The sequence below is a fragment of the Denticeps clupeoides genome, chromosome 6 (assembly GCF_900700375.1).
Source record: "Denticeps clupeoides chromosome 6, fDenClu1.1, whole genome shotgun sequence".
Lineage (NCBI taxonomy): Eukaryota > Metazoa > Chordata > Actinopteri > Clupeiformes > Denticipitidae > Denticeps > Denticeps clupeoides.
This window is the reverse complement of record NC_041712.1, coordinates 24014218-24035994: the sequence shown is the minus strand read 5'-3', so window position 1 is coordinate 24035994 and position 21777 is coordinate 24014218. Positions and strand designations below refer to the sequence as shown.

At 47.2% G+C, this 21777-nt stretch overlaps 1 long non-coding RNA gene across 1 annotated transcript; it reads left to right on the top strand.

Annotated features, from left to right (window-relative positions):
* Positions 1-283: 283 nt before the first annotated feature.
* LOC114793050 (uncharacterized) lies at positions 284-8601 on the top strand. The gene is made up of 3 exons (XR_003750188.1): positions 284-359; positions 8027-8290; positions 8379-8601. It is a non-coding gene; the product is annotated as an uncharacterized LOC114793050 (long non-coding RNA).
* The last annotated feature ends 13176 nt before the right edge of the window (positions 8602-21777 follow it).

Below are 21777 nucleotides of genomic sequence, written 5' to 3'. Positions count from 1 at the left end.
GCCAAAAGGTTGCACGTGTAAAATCTTGATCTAGGTCTTATTTAGCCCTTATTTTTACCAGCTCTCCAGACCCACCACCCCCACCGCCCCTCCGGGCTGACCGGAGGCGGTGTGTGGCTCTGAGGCGTCTATTGATCGGCCGTAACTGAGACGCTGAGCCGCAGGTGGATCGGATGCTCCGGCCTTGGCGCTGATCTGATTACCAGCACAAAAAAAAAAAAAAAAAAAACCCGAAAAAAATCACGCTGAGCGATCCGGTGCGTCTTTAATGTCTTCTGGCGGGGGGCAATGGTGGAGGCCGGCTGGCGGTGCGGACAGGAAGTGGGCGGGCGAACGGGAGCACGTGCCTCTCGGCGTGGGTAAGACGGGCCGATGCGTGGCGATAACAGCAGGCGCCGTGCTGCTGCTGGAGGTCCTGAGACTCCGTGCAATCACACACAAACAAAGATAAGGGCCATAAAAGGGAGGGGAGAGCCGGCAGCGGCGGCAGCCACGAGACATAAAGCCGGGCCACGCATGGCGGCCTCGGCGCGGCGCGGCGCGGCGCACCGACAACCTGCTTTAGGACGGGTAGTAAATGTTTACGGCCCACGTTAGTCTAACAGCTCCGGCTTACGCAGCACTGCCTCCTGGTATCTGGTTACGCGCCGACCGGGTCGATCCGAAAACAGCCCGGGCGTGTGATTCATGGGACGCACAAACCTCGACTTCCTGTGATAAAAAAAAATTCAAACTTTAGTCTAGAGCCTTGTCCCATGCTGAAACCCCACTGCACTTTATTCAACCGCCACTCTTCCAACAAATCACTAATCTGTTAATAACCCATAAAGCATAAAAACAGAGGAAGTCAGGCTTGTTAAGTCGTGTATAGGGTGGTAGTAGCCTAGTGGGTAACACACTCGCCTATGAACCAGAAGAACCGTGTCCCTGAGCAAGACACTTAACCCTGAGTGTCTCCAGGGGGGGACTGTCCCGGTAACTACTGATTGTAAGTCGCTCTGGATAAGAGCGTCTGGTAAATGCTGTAAATATAAAAATGTAAATGTGCCAGAGAGATATTTTACCGCAACATTTATAAGTTTGTTCTTTTGCCCCAAAATCAAATGCAGTGTGTTTCATACGGCATCTGCACGCCTGGTTTGGTAGGAGACCTGGTCTGCAGGTGACTATGACAGAAAACACATTTGTGATGTCTGCTGAGGGTGATGAAATCTGAAGGGATGAAGGATGAAGGGACAGAGAGGACCTCGCCCTCAGTGTTGCCAGGTTGGGTGAGAATAGGTAGAAAAAATTAGAGCCCAAGTCTTATCGAAGTGTGTTAAATAGCCGTAACAGAAACTGTCAGTCATTTGAGCACCTTTGTCCATGGAAACATCAGTAAAGTTTGTCTCGTGTGCGTCAGATATAATCACACACCAACAAAAAGGGCTGGGTGGGTAATTTACATTTACATTTACAGCATTTATCAGACGCCCTTATCCAGAGCGACTTACAATCAGTATTTTACAGGGACAGTCTCCCTGGAGCAACTTAGGGTTAAGTGTCTTGCTCAGGGACACGATGGTAGTAAGTGGGATTCGAACCCGGGTCTTCTGGTTCATAGGCGAGTGTGTTACCCACTAGGCTACTACCACCCCTGGTAATTAGTTCCTCGTCTCCAACACACAGATAACCAGCAAGCAGCCACTTCCGGTTTCTGTCGAGCCCCAAGCATCAATCACAAAGATTTTAAACTTGTTCTCCCGCTGCTCTGCTACGAACGGGCGTGTGCATTTTGTAGTAATTTTAGAGAAGAACTCCCAAGCACATACTCGCACTGCTGCTGCCACGTTTAATCTCCTTTTCTATGCAACGCACATCTCATGTACTGTCCGTAACTCATTCTTTAGTGTTTCAACAATATGTGCACTTAATGCTTAAGGGGTTATTTATTTAGAACTTTTATACTGCATTGCACATCTAGGGACTCTGGTGGCCTACCGGGTAATCGTAAGGTTGTCGGTACGAACAAGCCGAGCCACCAAGGTGGAGCTGAGGCTCCTCTGATCAAGCGCCGTCCCCACACACTGCTCCCCGGGCGCCTGTCATGGCGGCCCACTGTCACTTAAGGTGAGGGTTAAATACAGAGGACCCATGTCATCGTGTGCTGTGCCGCAGCATTTTAATTTTCATTTGCACTGACAATTTATTATTTTTTACTTTTTCTATTTTGATATCCTAGCCTAGTTTCTGTCTATTTTCCAGTGTCATGCCTCACCTGCGTTTTTTGTCTTATATCGTCTTGTATTGTTGTCCGTGTCATGTAGTTCTGCTGCACTGAACATCCTGTGTACTTCCATGCAGGGAAGACCATGAACGTCTTGATTGTGCACTGAAAGCTTAGTTCTGCATGAAGTAATATGCCACTTAGCACCAAGGCAAAAGGCGCCATAAAAGGCGCAAAAAAAATCCCTCTTTCCCAGAAATCCCAGGGATTTGTGCTGTGAAAGGGTGAAAACGTGAGGCCCGGAGTCGCAAGTATTACAGCAGACCCTCCCTGGAGCCGAGGGCATTAATCATCGGACGGCCCGGCAGGAGAAAAATCAAATAATTAGAATCACAGTATGTTCCGCCCCGATATTTTTATATCTGCGAACCGATTACGCGAGAAAATCAGGACACCAGCTTACGGATTTCAACGTTTGGAATTCATACGACACGTCCGCAGCACAGATGTGCAAATCGGGCCAGAGGGGCAGAGAGATTTTAATGTTTTTTTTTTTTTACAGTTAACACGTAGCGATCAGCGTCGCGATGACCCACGGACAAACAGATGTCACCACAGTTCTGTCGGCGAGGTCATGCGGACAGATGTTGCCCGCTGTCCCACCCTGCACTGGGGTGTCGCACGGCCCTCTTTGCATAATTGCTGCCAGGTGTCGGATGTCCATTTCTGATCTTGATGCATCCTCGTTCTCACCAGATCGGAAACAAAGTCCATCACAACCAGCAATTTCATCATATTAATCCATAAGTAATAATAAGTCCATTCCTGGACGTGGTAGGACATTTTTATATAGGATTGTAGATTCCTGGGCGGCTGAAACTGAAGATCCTCAAATAGGCCTGGAGCTACTGTACAAAAATCTGATCAAATCTCAGCAGATGGCTTTTTTTGACTCCCATGCAATAACGCAAAAGCCATTTACAATATTATCAGATGCACAAAAGCTACGAAACCCGTCTTTTGTAAAAGGAGCTCCCTAAATACCAAGGCCCTTTACCCCGGTTGTTAAGGCTGTGGTTTTTTTGCATGAATGCTTGCTTTGTTCTGCTCACGTGCCCAAACGGTGTGACGTGAAAATGTGGAGGCACGATGCTTCACCACCGAGAAGAAACATCTGAGCCAGAACATCGCTCTTGCGCAGACTGGCCAAAATAAAAAGGGCACGGCGCTCGTCTTCCACCGGCGAAATGGCTCGTCTTGACTACCTTCGTCCGCGATGAACGTGTCCAGCGCACCGGTAATGAGCTCTGGCGATGGGCAGCGGCCCGGGGGATTGCGTTTCGCAGGCTGGCAGGCCGATCCATCATCAGGCCCCAGAGATGCGCTGGGATCTCCACGTCTGAAATGGCAGCCGTGGAGACTGGGCCACATGCAGGCCTGGTTTTCACGTCAAATGATTAGCTGTTTATTACATAAAATGTAATTATTTTCAAATTGTAATTTATTGTGGGTCATTCTTTGGACCAAAGCTATTATGCTTTTTTTAGACCATGAGCGAGACAAGAGAGGAGCAGTAGCTCAGACTGGGAGTGACGGGGAGATGATCTGGTCCATTCAGAGAGTAAATAAAACTCCTTCTGTGTCCATCTACATCTGTGTGTAGCGATGTTCCCTGGCTGGGGTTCGCATGCGGGTCAAGGGTCAGGCCCCACACAGGAAGTAAACAAAACGCAGCTGTGTTCATTTATTTTAACACGCTGCATACTTATAAATACATTTTGGCAGCCCTGAAATATGATCCTTTTAGGTGTTTTGCAGCAACATCGTACAGATTTGGCTGAATTGTATTAATCTGAATAGAAGGAAAAAATACTTGTTTTGCAAAATTTTGAGGTTATGTAATTAAGAATGCCAATGCCAATATTTATGAGTTGTTGGAAATCCATTGCTGTGTTTAACAGGGGGCAGTGGTGGCCTAGCGGATAAGGAAACAGACCTGTAATCAGAAGGTTGCTGGTTCGAATCCCGAAATAGTTTCACCTCATAAATGATAGTTTCACCTCATTGGCAGTGGTGACCTAGCAGGTAATGAAGCGGGCCCATAATCGGAAGGTTGGTGGTTTGAATCCCAAATCAGGGTACCGTCCTAACACACTGCTCCCCAGGCGCCTGTCATGGTGCCCACTGCTCACTCAGGGTGATGGTTAAATACAGAGGATCACTTTCACTTCAAAAGTACACCGCCCCCTGAAATGGCACTACAGTTATGCACAGATCCCAGAAACAGTAGACCTTTAAAAAAATATCTAAATATCTACCTTCCGATTATGCAAATTTAGTCATTCTCCATGTTGTTTTTTGCACTGTATCTCCCATCTGTGGGTGATAACACCATCAGCTCATCTTAAAGGCACACACACCTGTTTTTCACTGCATTACTGCATGTGTGTGCACAATATAAATCCCCTGGTTACAAATTTGATGTGTAATCACAAGCTATGTATATTAATATTCATTAATAATAAAAACAATGTTGACAAATGAAAAAATACATGTTAGTTTTTTAAGTAGAAAAGGCTTTCACAACAACCTTATTTGGACTAGATTTAGCTCTTTTCTGTAGCTCCTGGGGATGTAAATACTGGACGTTAGTAGTTACAGGGACAGTCCCCCTGGAGACACTCAGGGTTAAGTGTCTTTCTCAGGGACACGATGGTAGTACGTGGGGTTTAAAGCTGGGACTTTGTGGTCTTCTGGTTCAGAGATGAGTGTGTTACCCACTAGGCTACTAGCACTTGGCTACGCATCACGGAAAGCCTTGTTATATAAATTCAGATTGGACGGTGTACGGACATAAATGGCGTTTGGTTAGATGAGTGTAGAAAGGGCATGGTTCATTAGAAACCTGGCATTATTCTGAAACGCCTTCAGTTACCCGCTACAGTCAGCGAGGCCGAAGGGAGGATGGCTTCCGCTGAACGAGAGCGTTTGTTTTTGTGGGAGGTGTCGTAAGACATGAAGAGGAATCTGTGGTTTCCAGCCCAGCCGAGTCCCACTGTGATGTTTTTCATTTTCCCCTCTGCTGGGTCACCGTGTTTGACGAGATGCCGGCTTGTTTTCCGCGTCCAGAGCCGCTGCTAGTGAAACGCGATACGGGACGGGGAGCGCATATGGAACCCATCCCGGCACAGTAGACTGATCGACTGCACGTCCGATCCGATCCGGCGAGGGGGCCAGCGCCTTCACATTTCAGCCATGAAAGTAAATTTGAAGGTTTTTTTTTAATAAGCTGTGACTCAAAAGCGGCTCTCTGGAGAGCTGGGCGCACTTTTCAACACGCAGGGGTCACGACCCGCCAGCGCCGATGTAAACTTCACACAGAAACGCTGATAATCTGCTGAACAAATTGCCCAAAGGTGCTCAGAGGACCCGATTTACGTCCATAAAATTACCTAGAACCTGATATTCAATGTATGGCATGGTGGCATCAGAGAAGGAAATATGCACAGCCCTACAAGGGAAGAACCAGGTGTGAGTCTGGCCTCCAGGATTGAAAGACGTGGCCTAGGACTTGTTCCAGAGCTAGAAAAAGCGAAGAAAACGTCATCGTGTAAATTAATGGGTGTCACAGAGCAACAGAAAAATCACACTGATTCGTTAATACATTTATCATGGCAAAAATTCTCCTGCCAAATCATTATCCTCTTAAACATTGACCGTGTTGGTGTAAAACTAAATCCATATCTATTTACCGCCTGAGAGGTCGGATAATTCCCACGAATCGTGGAACCGGGCCTGTTTTGGTTCATCTGCAGGGCCGGAATGTGTCGTATTTCTCGCCATGGCGTCCTGCCGCGTGACCCGTCACCGAGCCCGACCATCACTCGGCTCCGTCCCTTTAAACTGTCGGTGAGCTGCAAATTACACCCACCCCCAGAACGCCGCAACACAGGAGGGAAAAGCCCGAGTCCAACACTATATGCCGGTGTTTATTAGTGTTGGACAGAGGGACAGACGCATAACGTCCAGGACACACGTGAGTGCTGCTGAAGTGTGTGTGTGTGTGTGTGTGTGTGTGTGTGTGAGAATCACCCAGCAACTGTGCTAGTTTTAGCATCAGCCCCCCCCCGCAGCAGATACTAATCAAACACTCAGGGATATAACAGGATGTGCCGGGTGCTTCCTCCTCTCGTCCAATTTCCTAAAATTACATTCTCATTTCAAAGCCCTGCAGATCTGAGACCAGATACGGCCTTCGGTGGATCTCGATGTGAGGAATGCGTCCTCCCTACCGCGGATTTATCCAGTATGTAAAACTCGGGGCGACAGGGAGAGGAACCAGAACGGGGAAAAAAAGACTTTTCACCTGAGGAAGAACATTAACTGCATCCCTGTGCGATGGTCCAAGACCCTTTTCACCCCCCCCGAAAGGTCGCGGCTACGTCTGATCAACAACCAAGAGGGGAAATATCAGACGTGAGAACAGGCGAAGTTGTAACCGAGGAGCGACTTTCCAGCCCGGTTCTCGGCCACTTTTACCTCCATCTCCGGGCCCCGTGTTGGTTTTGGACCGATGGTCGCATAAACCCAGCCCAGTGACAACACACTCGAAACGTTCTCGAAGCAAACGTAAAGCCAGAATATCCCAATATGGGTAATGTAAATATGGGATAACCCTTGACAAAGTGTTCGATTTAAACAATTTAAAACCGTGAACCTACATATAGATCCATACTGCTCAGTAACAGACCACTGGTGCAGTAGGGCAGAGATTTTATTTCATTAGACACTTTGGCCAATCAGCAGTGAGTGTCCGCCGATTTATTGTATGAGGGGCGTCCCAGAACAAGCAGCAGAGGTAAGAGCAGGGTTAAAGGGGTGATGAATGGGAGGCGTGGCCTGGGGGCGTTTAAACATTTTCTCATATAATTCATATCTGCACGTGCATACCCGACCTGGTTGCGGTCTGGAAGTGGACGGCTCTTCATCACCACTGTCACAGGTCTGCGGTCCAGTAGAAGTCGGATTCGTTGCATGCAAAGTTGCAAACCGTAATCATGCATGTCATCAATAGCGTGCCAATTAGTTTTATCGTTGTGTAACACAAACTGTAGAAAATGATGTCGTTTTTGTAGTGTGTCTGATTTATACTGGTGTGTGTGGGGTTTTCCTGTGTTTACTCTCTGCTCTCAGAGATAGTGATATACATGTAAACAGTTTATCATTCCCCCGCTGAATAATGGGATCTTTTCTTTCCAAAAAAATCATAAATAAAATCATTCATAAGCCGCATGCTGTCCTCAACTTTTAACATCTGTTCAGAGACAGTGACGGACACGCAAACGTAAACCTCTCGGCTGGCCACGACTTTGCGCCAGTGGCATTTCCACACCGTTCAGCGCACCAGGAGGACAGGCGCTGCGGAGACCTGGACACATCTGCAGGGTCAAAGCGATCGGCCTGAAACAGCATCGCACTGCAGACCTGGACCACAGCTGTGGCGGGAATTATCTAAAGCCAGCACACGCAATATCGCAATATTAAACCATCACAGGGACAAGTGTGGCTGTATCGTTACGGCGACAATTTTCTGATTGGTTGCCGTTCGTGTGCACCCTGCACTGTTGACACGCCCACCCTGGAACGCATATGTGAGTTTTATAGTGAACAAACCACAGCTGCATTAACAAAGATCATTTATAACAATGCTTTAAATATCTCGAATTAATCACTCCGCAGCCCTAGTTTAAACTCACACAAGTCCTCACAGCCTCTGTTCCAGCATCCATACACACAGTATTTGTTTGTGCCCCTCTCCAGATGTGCCGGCCCCAGCCCCCAGGCCCCCATTCCTCAGACGGACTCACCCCAGGATGAGCAGAGCGAGGACGGGGATGGCCGGGCCGCGCTGGGGGCGGTGATCTCCACATTCCAGCATGTTCTCCGGCCGCCTGGAGACCGATTTTGGACGCACTACACTCGGCCCGATGTGTGAGCAGGAAGCAGGCCTGTCAAAACTCTGATTCTAAAACATCCGAGACGCCCCAGACAGTTCCGGAACAGAGTCATCAGTGCAGACACGAGGTCAGTCTGTCTGTCTGTGTCCAACTTCCAACTTGCCGAATATCCGGGTTATTTTGCTTCTTACAGAGCATTGTCCATTGATTGACAGGTGTCGCTGTAACCAGATCATCAGTAATCTGTTGAAGACTTCCAGTGTAGTGCAGCTTCAGTACACAACGCTCAGACATCTGCAGTGCACTGTGCACCACAGCCTGCCACACCAATGGGGATTCTATACAATGCGAAAAAACCACACACCTCCACCACGAATCATACAGTGTCACCCGAATTCAGCCATCAGAGTCATTCAGGGCTGTCGCGGTTAATTCATATATCAGGTACACAAGAATTATTATAACATAAAGCATGAAGAAAGTGTTTAATACGTGTTATAGTATTAGAAAGATACTTTTTCTCTCAATATTGTTTTGTGTAGGAAATGAATCTCATTCCTATGTTGTCTACGTACAATTTCTGTAATGATCATTTTTTTTAACAATATACAGTAAAGGTTTGGACACCTTTTCATTCAACGTGATTTCTTTATTTTCATGACCATTTGCTTTGGTAGATTCTCACTGAAGGCATCAAAACTATGAATGAACACATATATTTTCAGTTATATGTTATATAATTAACAAAAAGTGGAGACCTGGCCTCCACAGTCACTGGACCTGAACCCAATCCAGATGGTTTGGGGTGAGCTGGACCAACAAGTGCTAAACACCTCTGGGAACTCCTTCAAGACTGTTGGAGAAGCATTTCAGGTGACGACCTCTTGAAGCTCATCGAGAGAATGCCAAGAGTGTGCAAAGCAGTAATCAGAGCAAAGAAACTAGAATATAAAACATGTTTTCACTTATTTCACCTTTTTTTGTTAAGTACAGAACTCCACATGTGTTCATTCATAGTTTTGATGCTTTCAGTGAGAATCTACCAACGTAAATGGTCATGAAAATCAAGAAAACACATCGAATGAGAAGGTGTCCAAACTTTTGGCCTGTCCTGTATAATTTGTAATGCAAAGGACACCCATTATGTGTGCCACTGAAACGTTTTATGACAAGCGCACATTTCTAAATCATAATGAGTTGACGTATTACCCACTCTGGAGGGGCAAAACTTACTGTCTACCAAACTGCTTATCAATTCAACATGTTTTTGTTAAAAATGTCTTTTAAGTACACATGAAAGTGTTCATCATACGTTTGGTCCAAATTTTGTTTACTGAAATTCCAAATTTGCCCTTGAACCAAAAATACCCTCGTACCAGATAAGAATTCATATGATGAAATATTGATGACAGAAGGGACTGACAGTGAACGGCACAACGAGTTTTATTGTGTTTGGATTTCTTGTTGGTGAGGACATAAAGACACACAAACATAGTAATATCAGACCTTTACAGCATTTACCAGACAAACAAACATAGAAATACAGTTTATCAGTGCTATTAGAGGCATTATGGTTATTATTTGCCACAACACACGCATGTGCCCAGATATGGATGCAAACATGTGCAGACAGAAGCGTACATGCAGACCTACACACACACACACGCACACACACACTTGAATTTGAGAGAGAAAACAGCCCCTCCACCCTGCAGCTCTGAGTGGAGCCACCTTTTGTGTGGTGGAGGAGTGCAGAATGGACCCGGAGCAGGAAGCAGCCTGAAAAGCCATAATGGCGTCTCAGATGGTTGGAGAGGTGGATGGGAGGAAGGAAAAATCTTAATGAATATAGCATCCTCTCCAAAAAAAAAAAAAAAACACTTCACTTGGGCAGAGCGTGGCTTTAACCCCCTCTCAGCCAGCTGAAGCAGAATGAATCACGATGGCAATGACATCAACCGATCAACTGAGTCACTCCTTCAGTCGAGGTCATTAAATAAACCACGTAATACGGTGAAATATAAAGCTGAGTGCTTTAAAGACATTCAAATACATTTAAAAGTCTAGTTTGATTATAAAGTCTAGTTTGATTACTTTAGACTTTTATTATCAGGGGCCACACACCATAATCAGTGATGACCACGCCCACTCAACGCTGATTGGTGAAGAATACTATATATAATAATTTATCTTATTTTCTCATTTGTAACTCACTGAAGTTCTGCAAGTGCAGCCCACATCCCACCTCTGCTGGTCGAAGAGTTAAAAGAAGAAGAAGAAGATGAAAGACGTCCCGGATTCTGCAGGGAAAAGTCTGCCGTTAAACTCCCGGCCCGTGTCAGCTCCCCTGCCCGACTTGCGTAAATGACTCACTTCCACACGAAAAGCTCCCGACAGGCGAAAAGAAAACAGCATTAAAACTGCAGATGCTGCAAGACAAATATGCGCTCACAGATCCGCTCACAGACCTGACTTCAGGGTATTCATAATTTAAAAAAATATCAGAAAATATCAAAACAAATTGTACTTCTGCTGATTTTTCCTTCTTCAATTATGTAAATATAAAGATGGTATAATAGAAAGTAGTCCTCCAATATACATCCCAGATTGAACCATCATTATCGTGGGTATCTAAAAATGAATTGCAGAATTATTCCCCAACTCTGGACTATCGATGTAACAGAGTTCATTCTGCATTTTCACACGCTGCTTTCATAACAACTTTTTATGACCTTTTTTCATGATAGATTCAGTCGCAGTTCTGCCCTTCTCCACGTGACCCCATATTACAGATGAACGAGGTGTAAACTGCCGATAAAAGACATTAACTAGGTACAATATAGTTAATAAGTGGTGGCTTTAAAGCTGGTCCGTATGACTGTTGTTAAAGCGGGCCTGGACTCCACGCGTCCACGCCGCCGAGGACCAGGAGTGCATGTGGAGATATGATCAATGTCTCCAGCATGTGGATCCGATCAGCGACGTGCAATCTGATCGTGTCGACTGGCTTCGGGAGACGTGGTAACCGCGCCGATCATCACAGGCATGAAGGATCTAAGCCACGGAGGCCCGGAACATTTCACCTCATGCACAGCTAAATTACGGCCCGGGCGCGTAATTGAGGCCACCGTCCGACGGGAGCCGCCGCCGCCGCTCACTTTCAGTTAACAGCCATGTTCGGGATCTGGAGCTGACCCCCGAATGACCCTCCCCACTGTCAAACTATACAGTACGAGTCAGGTTTTATCACTTTGGTTAACTGGATAAAAATATATACACACACACACACAGACATTTATATGGATCCACCTTAATAAAATAGGAATGGTTGGTGATATTAACGTCCTGTTTGTGGCCCATTAGTATATGTGAGGGGGCAAACTTTTCAAGATGGGTGGTGACCATAGTGACCATTTTGAAGTCGGCCATCTTGGATCCAACTTTTGTTTTTTCAATAGGAAGAGGGTCATGTGACACATCAAATTTATTGGAATAATTTCATAAGAAAATCAATGGTGTGCTTGGTTTTAATGTAACTTTATTCTTTCATGAGTTATTTACAAGTTTCTGACCACTTATAAAATGTGTTCAATGTGTATATATATATATATACACACACACACATATGTAATAATTAGGGCATTACCCCCTTTGAAGATCCCCTGCGAAAGCCCCAGGGTCCTTTTGGGACGCAGCAACATAAGATCATGATGAACCTACATAGGCACAGACAGGGTGCCGAAAATAAACCTCTTTTTTTTGGCGCAACCGCCCTTCTCACCGACAATGAGCAGTAAAAATAGCCGGCTGAGTTCAAACAGGTCCTCGAGAAAAAAATATTTTATGGCCGTTTAAAAGTGGAAAGATCAAAAGGGGAGCAAACGTCGCCGAGCAAAACGTAGGGAGAATTATAGAGTGAAGATCGGACATGAATTTGTAATCCGCTTTAATGATTCCCGAGAACGAAAAGGAGCACTAATGAAGACGAAAACCCCAGAACATCCTTCACCGGGCCAAGCAGCTGTTTAAACAGCTCCCCGATACCGAAATTGGCTCGATTTATTCCGAGCGGACTTCAAAGGGCGAGAACGAGCAGGCCGCATTTGCACAACTCGCGGGATAAAGTTCCCAAAGTTAATGGGCGCCGATAAAACAGAACCGTCTCCGCGTCCTCCAGCTTTATCTGCTTTATCGGCCACTCCGCTCCCTGCGTCCGCAGCTGGAGTTTTCACCCATGCGTCCCGCAACGATGGACAAATATCCGTTATGGACTATCAAAAAAAAAAAAAAAGAGCAAACTTTCAGGCTGGAATTCTGCTCCAGCATTAACCTGCAGCGCCCCGTGACGGTCAGAGGTGGTACTGCAGGCACGTCGTCGCGTAAATCTTACAGCGCACTTCGACAGGAGGAGCATTCACATTTTAAACGAAATGCACTTTTATTTGATGGAAAGCAGTGTGCAGAAGAGAGAACATCTGCTGCCGCCGCCTCACACCAGGGCCGAAAAACCCAAGGACAACAACCAAAGAAAAGACAGACAAATAAACCAGTGAAAATAAAAATCGTAATGACACAGGCCTCTGCAAAAGGCTCCAGAGGTTGCTTATGTGACCAAAATATTCGATCCCAGCCAATCAGCCGCAGAGCTCCTAATGTTCAACATCGTGTGTCCGGCGGGAAACATCTGGAAATGCAGACCTCGTGTTTTTTAATGTCAGGCTATCGCAGCGATCATGCACATGCCCCGCGTTCTGGCATGCGAGTGTCAGGCTGCAATGGCGAAGTAAACAGGGACGCATGATGTTTGGATTATTGGGGCATCGCATCCTCCCCCCCGGAAAGCAGGGGAACATGGACACTTCTTCTTTCCTTCTGCACCATTACAAAATGAAAAAGCGACACTCACTTTTCAGCCCTGCTATTACTGTCGTTTTAAATTAAACACAGTTTTTGGCCATAATTGAATTTGAATGAATTTTGCTCTTTTTTTTTTCACAGCAAAAAATGCTGCATCTAAATTTCAACTAACTAACTGCAACCTTCATTTAAAATTGCCTACAGCAATACAAGAAACAAATAAGACACAGAGCATATTCACACAGGCACATGAAAGGTGCATTTAACCCTGATCTATATATTTGCAGTTGTGGGCATTAACGGTTGGTATTATTATATATACTGAATGATTAAACTGACACTCTCTGGTTCAGAATAGTCTTGAATCACTCTGAAATACGGCCGATTGAAATGAAATTCTCCCGCCGGTTTGCAGAAGATTCCTAATGCAATTTAATGTGTGTTTAGAGGACAGACTCAGTAAAGTTCAGTCGGGCCACTGCTCACCACAGAACCTTCATGTATTTTCATTCGATGGCTAGTCTTCTCGTACAGGCCAGACGGTCCATGGCCACCCCTTCTGTTCTCCGTGCAGCCAAACACAGGAGATAAAATCTGCCCAAATATTCCAGCCATGCAACAGAGACAAAGGAAGAGCAGGGGGTGGAGGGGGTGGACGGGGGCGTGGTGATTATGGTCCCGATCCCAGACGAGGGTCTATAAAAAAGGGACTCTCTCTGTCACATGTCTGCTTGGGGTGACGGTCGGGAAGATTGGCGCAGAGCTACCTCCGTGCACAAAGCCTTGTGTGTACCTGCACTCATCCTCTCGAGCTTGATGACATAATTGGCCCGTCGGTGGAAGCTGGCGGCTCGAACCCCGACGTCTGGCTGCCTCTGGGCTGCTTGGTGGCGGTTTTCTGCACACACGCGGCCCTGCACACCGCCAAAAAAACATGCATCGGTGGCCATTTTTGCTGATCAGACACGATCAGAGCTCAGAATTGCGAAGCACGTAATGCATGCAAGTGGCGGACTCCTGAAAAACTTACATAAATCTGCCATGACATGTCACATGTGTGTGCTGCTGAACAACGGCAGCTATGAGCGAGTTTAATGTGCATTTTTGGGTGATTTTATTACTCCTGCCTAATGACAGCCAACACTTCAGCGGGGCCATAAACTGCAGGGGGGGGTCGTAAAATGGCCGTGTCCGGCGGAGGTGCGAGCGCTGCGCCATGAGCCCGGCAGCCACGAAGGACGCCCACCCGCGCAGCCCGCTCTGCCTGCACAGACGCTCATCAAACCCTGCAAACTCACAAACGAAGACAGTCCAATCAGGTCAATTAGCAGCCGATAGAGGCGCAATCGGCCTCACAAACCACTATTGTTCTATGTTAAAAGTTGGATACAGACACAGAACTCAATGCCATCAATTCTTCTACGAAATCCGACAGTGAGATGAGAGTTAAGGCCTCGTTCACGCGGACGTCCGAACAAATAAACGCTGCATGCGATGTTGTCTCGGTCTCCGTTCCTGACGAACTCCAGCATCACGAGAACGGCAAAGTGAAAGTAAAAGGCGTTCGTTTCGAGGGTCCGTCTGGAAGAGGCCGAACTCCTCCGAACTCCGGATCGGCGCCACACAGGCCGCCACAGTCTCTACCGGCACTACTTTCAAACTAGAACCTTAACGGTATCAGATTTTAGGTCATTATGGTACCATTGATTCCGTTCTGCATTGCATCACGATGCATCGATTACGAGATTCGTTTCAACACCCGTAAAAAAGCACACACACACACAAATGAACCAGGCATGTCTGCGTGATTCCTCACAGGCCACCTTGTCAAGCATGGTGACGTTCCGTCATGTGACGTGACAGCCACATTGGCCACTTCAGCCTGGGTATAAATATTTGGGCGTGGCCTCTCCCTAAAGCACGGCTTCATCGCGGATGTATTTGTACAAGAAGCGCCGACGCCGGCGTGTTGATTGTTCCGAACACGAGGAACAAGCTTCCCAGAGAGGGGCGGAATATAAATATTTCTGGCCACGCGAGCGCCAGAGATGAATATCACAGTCTGAAGATAGTAATGTGATTGTTTATATCCTCCCTGGCAATCGCGTCACAGTTGCAGAAAAAGTCGGCGTCTCGGTTAATCCCGCCATTAAACCGCACACACTGCCCATCACCGCGAGGCTCTTGGGAAAAGGCCCGGGTCTTCGAGGGAGCCCAGCTCCGACTCACACCTCCCACGCTCACCTCGTGCCCGCTAACGTGGGACAGATTGGGGCCGCGGGGCCCTGTGCTTACAGGTCCAGTCTGGAGATGTAAAACGGGTGCCAGTTTTCCCACTAAAACCATTTTGCGCGATTTTCCCAAAATGCCGGTCGATCAGTCTCGTTTGTTGCATGCTGAGCGGCTGTGAAGATCCCTTCATGCCAGACACACCCAGCGACATCAATAATTCATTTTAATTCAATATTTTAAACTATTCAAAGCAATTCAAGTTTGACAGCCCAACTTTTTACATATTTAAAATAAACATTTATATTTTTTAATTATTTTAAAGTTGAATTAATCTGTAAAATAATGGAACTACTTGGCATGTAGTTACTGACGTGAACTAGTTGGTGTACGTTTACCAAATTATGGTTAAAAGACACATTCACACACAAAAAAAATTGGACAAGAATTACACGAGTAGCAATCGAAGTAAACTTAAACAGAAAAGTCAGCTAGAAGCGTATAGATCCTTACAGATCTATAATTAGAATCTAATTAACATGGAGCATGTCCACGTAGAACAATTAAAAACAGCATAATTACAAATGTATAAAGGGAGATCTTGCGTCTAAATGACAAGCGCTGGTGTTTAATTCCATTAAAAGAAGGTAAATAAGGTAATAATGATGTAAAAGGCCCGGTCGAGGATGGGCGGTGTGGCCGGGCGGCCATGTTTCCTGACAGTATTTACAGAGACAGAGGCTGCGTGTGGCTTTTCTCGTGTGTGAACGATGATTTTCGGTCATAGCCGATGTAAACAGCGCAGCGATGGGTGGCCCTGTGAAGTCGTAAACAAAGCGCCGGAACGTTCCGTCCCGTTCCCCGAGCCTGTCACCTACAAGCGGAACGGGATGCCCGCTGGCCCTTCGGCCTTTTCTTTATGGACCCCCGCACTACCGGGCTGTTGGTAAACAAATCCCCCCCCCAAAAAAGAATCCCATAACCGCACACTGGGAGCGTGACAAATGCGATTTTTCTCCCTCTTGTGAAGTTCACCACGGCCCCACTCAGCCTGAGTCACGCTGCATGGTTCGCGTTAGGCCGTTTATTTCTTTCTTTCCCAGATTTCATATCTTGTTAAAGTGGTTTATTTACAGCGTTCATTAGGCGCTGGATTTATGCGACGGACCTGCCGATGATGGAAGGAAGAATAAAGACGTCTGGTTCCAGTGGATTTGCTGCGAGTGCTTCTTCTTTTCTCTTCTCTTCTTTTCTCTTTACGTTTCTAAATGCAAAGCAGTCGCGGAGATCCATAAATGTTTTCCGGGTGTTTGAGATCTGTTTTGCATTGGACATTTTTTGCCTTTCGCAACACAAGCCATGCTGGGTGCGTCTACTTGTTCTTTTTGTTGAAATGCAACAGCGATCTTGTTGAACTCGGGCCGATTCCCGTTGCCTTCGTGGAACAATTAAGAATGAAATAGAGTGTAATTGCTGAGATATTAGTGCTGCGTTCCTGTTTGGTAGATGCTGGCCTGAGTGGACTCTCTGCAGCCATTTCCCATGAACACCGGCGTCTGAGATGTCACCCGGGCGACGCGGCGGGGTCCTGGTGCCATGTTGAGAGACGGCCGTCGTCAGCGATGCGACCACAGACAAAATACCCTGACATAAACAGTCCTAAACAGACGGGCGGGCGGGCCAAGAAGAACATACGTTCGTGGCGTTACTCGAATTGTTGCATGCAGAGTCTTTCTCCCACGAAGAGCCACGGGCAGAAGCCCCGCACTCCTGGCCTGGAGCGTCAGATTCCTGAGCCCTTATCAGGTCAGTAATGGTGAGGAATGATGAAGTCAGAACCTTCTGGACTGAAAGGGCTCTGTCCACGCGGTGAACCCCTCCACACTCAGCGGGAACAACGAAAGCTTCAGAGCTTCGACATAGCCCTTTAGGAAGGGAAAAAAAAGAAGCGCTTCTCACCTTTCCCCGGTTGTGAAGGTATGTGACAGAAGGGGACATTTTAGAGCTTTATATGAAGAACCGGACCAGAATGAAATAAATGTTGTAAAAACACTGAAAAGGTTGGACGTCTGTAGGGCTTTTCGAAGCGGTGAACCTGGCGCTGTGATGGCTTCTCTCAGCCACCGTGGGTCCGACACCCGTTCTGCTTTTGCTCCACTCGTGTTCGTGATCCTCTCCGCCGAGAAGGCGCGGCAGACCTTCTGACTGGTGTTGCACGGTAAACACGGTAGTAAAGATTCCGCTGCGTGTGCAGAGACGAGGGACTGCGGCCCGGCTCCATCGTCTCATTAGACTCCTTTAAGGAGGCATTACCCCCGTCTGGCATCCCGCCCCACCCCTTTGTTCTTGCGGTGCCAAGCAATTTCATAACTCAAAACAATTACGGCGGAGGCTTTTAGATTTACGCCGAAACAAATGAGGTGATAACAGAGCCGTCTCATTACTCCTGATCAGAGCTGACACCGGGGGCTTACAGCGTTTGAAGTCAGCCACGTCCCGCTGTTATCTAGAACCCGCCTCATCATGGGGCATCGGCGCTGGCGGCCCGCGGCTCGCCGGACGCTCCTGCAGGCCACTCAGAACAGATTAGGGGAGAGTCGCGGCCCGAGAAAAGCTCGTCTGAGCCCAGATCCCGGGCGTCTCCCGTGCTTTTCCGAGAAGCCCCTCGCGGCACATTTCAAACGGACATTTCTGCCCCCAACAGATATGAGTCCGGAACGTGGGGTCGGGAATGGCCCGCCGAGCGCTGGAGACGCCCTGCCTTATCGGTCACAGGTCAGAGGTCACACAGAGGCGGAAGGAGCTTCATGCCAGCCACCCTAACTGGCACAAACCCTACATGGTTTACAGTGAGCAGGACGATGCTTGGAACCAGAAGGATGGGATGCGTCCCAACTTAAAGGGCCAGAGAGTGTGCGGTGCATGCTGGGAAGTAACGAGGGCAATGCACGCGCCGATTTATCGCGACGGGACGACCGCGGTGCGCCGGAGACTGGCTTTCAGGAGACACCACGTCCGAGGACACATTATAAATAGTGCAGCGTTTAGACATGAAGATATGGAGCGCAGCTGAGTTGCAAATGTAGGGTCAACGTGTAGGGTCGTGAATAAAACCTAGTCCTGGACTAAAAGCTTTTTTAGGTGGACAACATCAGTGAGGTTGTCCTTTAGTCTAAGACTAATATTAATCCATGAGGTTTAATGCAGATCATGTGGCACTTTTCATTTCTGCTGAAAATGCATTTTTATTGTCATATCTTTGATCCTACCAGCGTATTAACAATTTATACACTCACACACAAACATATATATAATATATTTTTTTTAATAAGGATTTTTTTTTTTTTTAATCTTCAGGACTGTTGGAAACCGTCCCCGTTGTCCAGCTGAAGGTGGTGGAGAGTGTGTAACGCTTTTGACTTTATTACATAACATCACGTTTTATTTCATGGTCCTGTTCTATAATGTACACAAATCCAAGACCCATAAATTAATTTGTGTGTTCAAACTTTTGAGTGGTGTGTGTGTGTGTGTGTGTGTGTGTGTGCGTGTGCGTGTATAAAATCTAACATCTTCTGAAATGAAACTTTTGTTGCATGCTGAAGGTTTAACCAAACAAACGAATGTTTTCATCGTGACATTTTAACATCTGATCTTTTTGTCCAGGCACGTTCAACATGTTCATAACTGCGCTCAGACATCAAACACCCACAAACAGGTGATAAATTTTCCTGAGTGTTGCATTAGCGGCCCGGACCACTTGTAATGAAATACAGTCTCCGAGCGGGCGGGCGGGAAGGAGAAGAAAGGCCAGGCCTGTGCTCTGAAAGAGGCAGTTGCTTCACACACACAGAAAAAAAAACGTCACTGAAACAAACCAGATCCCTTTATTACGGTTTGCAGAGACAATGGCGTCCTGTCGAGAATCCTGTCTCTGCCTTTGAAAGGGAATTAGTGTCGAACCACGTCCAAAGCGTAATCCTATTATACTGGAGACTGGGGGACTCGCCGTGCTCAATCAGGGGTCAGATTCCTAAAGCCCCCCGTCCTCGCTGGGGACAATGGCACCGGCAGCGACCGGGCCAGGCCTGTGCCACGGTGACCCGGGCTTCAGTCTCTTCTCACCGTAGGTTGCGCAAGCCGTTCAAGCGCAAACAACAGATTTGCAGCACAGGATGAATCGCGCCGTTGTTCTTTTTCGGAGCCTCTGGCAGGTGTGTGAGCACAGAGGGTTCAGTGATAGAAAAATACATTCAATATTTCCTCGAAAAACGGGTCGTCGGTTTCTAAAAATCTTTGAACCCCCCTCCACGCCTGTAGGTGGCGCTGTAACTCCCCGCCGTCCCAGTTCGGCTTTTCATCAGAAATGTGCAGCGTGGAGAGAACATTTCTCGTAGCTGCTTGTAGCACTTTACTTTAGCACCCACAATGCACTGCAGTAGAGCCACACGGGGGAATTGCACTGGATTCATGTTGGATGCATCTTTTTCAAATCTGGTTTAACCGTCTCTGAGATAAAATCCATGCTGCAGCAGGCCCTTCAGGAGCAGTGGAGTTGAGGCTCAGCCGATCAATATAAACTGCTGTGATTGGTAACATAAGCCTTGAAGTCTGGTGATTTGAAGGTACATTAATGTTGATCAATTGCCAGACAAGTGCATTTGCTTAATAATTGATTGTGAGCAGTTGTCCTCCTGGTGGCCCATCAGGAAGTGATCAGCGTGGGCGCTGGCCAGTATTGACAGGCGTCCTGCAGACCCAGGCCGGTCGATCCTCATCTCTGTCTCTGCCTCGGCCGGGACGCGCTTCACTTTTTAGCCCTTTTTTAATACTGGCTGGTGCCAGCGGTGCTGCTGCACGACCCGCGGTCCTGCAACCAGCAATGGCGCCAATGGACCATCCAAATGCTGCTATAAAAACAGGAAAATGCAGAACTAGTTTCACGTGTCTTTTTTTTTTTTTTCCCTCTGGAGACAAATGCTTATGGAGAAAAAAGAGACAACGGTGAGGCATAAATGGACAACAGTACGCTACGTCTCCAACATTTTAAACTTCAGTTCAGTTCCGAGGCCATTAGAGACATTTATATTATACAACAGAACAAAGGGTGACGGTCTTACACCTTTCTTACATTCAGTTGTGTGCGACTTTTATGAAAATTAAAAAATCTAATAAATGGTAATGAAATTATTACGATTATTATTATTATTATTATTATGTGCACGTGCAGGGGTGTGTACAAGAACCAAGATGCCATAATAATGGCAATAGGTAAATGCATTAGTAAATGCAGAGAGCCAGAAGGCACCACAGCTGGAATTACACGGTTGAAAGTAGAATAACTTTATTAACCCTGAACCGTTTATTGATTTTCTCTCCCCGATTCGAACCCTAACCTCAGGAAATCTTTCCACCGACATCATGTGCCGATGGCCGCCTGCACCGGCTCTGGCCGAGCCTCTCCTGGTGGAATGGATGGCGGGGCGTGCTGTCGCAGGCTCCGGCGCGCTCGTACAAATTACGGCCCTCGCCGCAGACAGGCAGTCTGAGCAGCGAGCCGCTCTAACCTCGTTTTCTCCGCCGACCTCTCCGCCCGCCGCCTTTGATGTGCGCGCCATTACGGCTAATGGCCCTTGTCTTGCACAAGCTGTTGAGGGTTCGCTAGAAGGCGATCAGGTGCCGGGGCCGCATGGCGAGCAGCAGCGCCGTAAATTAACCGCCGCAAATCACTCGGCGGGAGAGCGCGTGGGCCGGGCCGGCTCCCACCTGTCAAAATGTTTACCGAGATCTCCGTCCCAATCCGGCCTGCTTCTAACGAACAGTGGACGCGGTTCAATTTACAGTCCCTCCCGACTGCCGCTTTTAAAGTACCACAGTCTCGGGGACAATTAGCAGCGAGACGAGTGTGTCCATCTAAACCAATTAGGCGTCTTAAAGGCGGCCGACGCCCGCCGCTGGCAGGAGGATGGCTCCTGTACTGATTAACTGGCAGACGCACTGACCCCCGCGACCCGGCCGTCCCCCCCGGGGGGGAGACCACTGTCGTGCACAATAAATCTGGACGTCTCTCTCCGCAGTAACCAAGTAAAGCGCTCGGAATAAGCAATATCCAATTAAACGTGAAATAGCCGTGTCTAATAACATAGACTTCCTGGCTTACTGGATTTTTGAGCAACAAAAAGGGCTGTCATGGCGCGACCGGCACAAAGGTAGCTGGGCCGGCGGCACAATGGGCCATAATGAGGTTATTTGGACTCAGTGCAGTCTGCGTATGTATTATAAAGGCCCTTGGTCAAATTGGAGGAGGTTTTAAAGGAAAACAGCTTGATTGAAACTATTATTACGTGCAAGTCAAAAAAATCTTTTAATCAATAACACTGGTCTTTTTATTAACAAGAAAAACTTTGAAAGGTTGTAGAACAGATTTTCTTTGGCAGATCCGTGTCCATTTAATGAACAGATGTTACAGTAAGCAGCTGGTTGAAGTCAAACAAACCAAAATGCATTCTGAAATGGACTATAATTTTA